We start from the raw sequence: 2,366 nt of genomic DNA, 5'->3' as shown, positions 1-2,366 counted from the left end.
GAGAATCCCTTTATAACTTTGCTGTACTTTGTATTCATTGAGCCTGTGGTAATACAACGTCTACCAGTATCTCTGTGAGCTTTGGAGCCCTAGAATCCGATCTTTGATACCAATTTGTCTGTCTGTCCAATGACTGAAATGTTTCCCTTGTGAGTACTTCACAATCCTTAACGCAGTAACACTGTGCAAACCTTTTGCGTCAGGAAAGTGCAATTATCGTGGAAATAATTTTTTCATGGAAAACTCTTTAGATGTTTTACACTGAAGGAAAAATGACTTGAAAGTGTATGCAGAACAAATTCGTCCACTGACTCTCCTTTCTCTTTTTAAAAAAGCACCTTTGTCTCACCCAAGTCTGCTAGAATAGGGCACAGCAGACCCTAAGCCACTGGAAACTCTTGTGAAGACCTCAACACCCTGGTCTGCCAGATCATGATGGCCAGGAGTCCCCTCCCCAGGGGTCCCCTGCTCTCTATCCTTACAAGCACCAAGATCACACAGGAGTTTGCATTTAAGTACTACTTAGAATCATGCAGGCACTTGCAGACTCTGACAGCTCCAACTTCACCCTCCAGGTTTTTCCGTCTGAGTGGAAGCTCCAGAACAGGACTCCTCCATATGATCTTTCCCCACCAACCTTTCCAGAAGACATTGTTCCCAGAGGCCCATTCACAGCACAACTCGGCCACAGGCAACCCATAGGAAGGGCTGGGGCAGACCAAGAACATCGTGGTTAAAATATTTTCCCCATTTTGTGGCAGATCTGTATCCAGACTCCTGCCTCACTGCACTGCTTTCTGTCAGAGATACCACAATCTGAACACGCAGTTAAGCATCGTGCAGCAAGTATTTGTCATTTTGTACCTCCCATATACTGCCTGAATGTCCTAAAGACTGGAGTTTATAATCTACCTATTTTTGTCTCCGTGAATATTTAATAAATCATTCACACAAAGAGGATAAGCTTCAAGGGGGAAAAACAAGCATTAAAAAGCAATTACCTCCAATTATCCAAAGCTGGATAACAAGAGCATTTGCCTAGGATATGCTGGCACATCTCTTTTTCAAACAGGGGGTTTGACCTTAGGACACAGAAAGAGCAGCCTCTCTCTGCTCATGATCCTTGGGAACGAGCCCTACTCTGTTCCTGTGCCTACCTACAGCCACTATGACTGTCTGAAAGATCAAGGGAAAAGCGGGTGAGCCAGGTTTAAACCTCTGCTAAAAAGCCACGAGAAGAATGAAGGTCCCTTGCAGAGATCTAAAAAATCAAGAATTCATGTTGGGTTCGTGAAAATAAGAGACCAAATACAGGAGACAGACTTTATTTTTGTCCTTACAGAGGGAAAGGTCACAGTACAAACTAGAGATTTAAAAGGCTTAAGAGAACCAGAATGAAAAGAGACATTACAAATGCACCAATTAGGGGAAAAGCTTCAGCTAGAACTTGTGCCTTGTCACTCATCAAAGAATCCAATTACGAGACCAAAACCAGGCTTTGTTAGTTCTGCAATTCACAGAACTACCTGCTTCAAAGCACATTAAAGTGCAGCTGCAGCCTGAAAAGTGACTATCACAGCTCCCTGGGATGGCATGGAGCCTGCACTGAGTCTTGGAGGAAACAAAGACCCAACCTGCAGTCCCTAAGGAATGAACGCAGGGACTTTCAACAAAGCCTCTCTGTATTGGAAGTACAGCCATTGCCCCTGTCTTGGACTTCTGAGGATTTCAGGGAGAGTCTGTACTGTCGCAGGTCCTATTTGAAAGCAGAGGTGGGCCCATGGAAGAGACAGGACAGTCCATGTGGAAACCACTTTTGTGGGTAGTGAGAGACAGAGGGGCTTCTGTCCACCCAAAATATTTTACTGTCTTTCCCAGTGCCTAAAACCACTGGAGCACGGCTAGTTTGGTTTGCGCTGGCACTCCTCGGGCAGGGAATGGTTGTAAGAGACAAAACACACCCCACTGCTGGACGCCCGAGTGCAGTGTGGGGGAAAGGGACACACGTCAGACCTCAGAATTCTGTCATACCCACTGTTCAAGTGACTAAATTGAATTTAAACGCTTCCAGGATAAGAGGACATAGGCTTGAGCTGAGCCAGGGGAAATTTAGGTTGGGCATTAGGAGGAATTTCTTCACAGAAAGGGTGATTAGACATTGAGATAGGCTGCCCTTAAAGATGGTGGAGTCACCATCCCTGGGGGTGTTTAAAGAACGCTGGACGCGGCACCCAGTGCCACGGTCTATTGCCATGGTGGTGTTCGGTCACAGCTTGAACTCGGTGATCTCTAAGGTCTTTTCCAACCCAGCTGATGCCGTGACATCGGCGGCGCGGGGCCGCTGCCCTCACACACAACATGGACCC

The sequence above is a fragment of the Corvus brachyrhynchos genome, unplaced genomic scaffold (genome assembly GCF_000691975.1).
Source record: "Corvus brachyrhynchos isolate BGI_N302 unplaced genomic scaffold, ASM69197v1 scaffold44, whole genome shotgun sequence".
NCBI classification, from domain to species: Eukaryota; Metazoa; Chordata; class Aves; order Passeriformes; family Corvidae; genus Corvus; species Corvus brachyrhynchos.
This window is presented reverse-complemented; position numbering follows the sequence as displayed.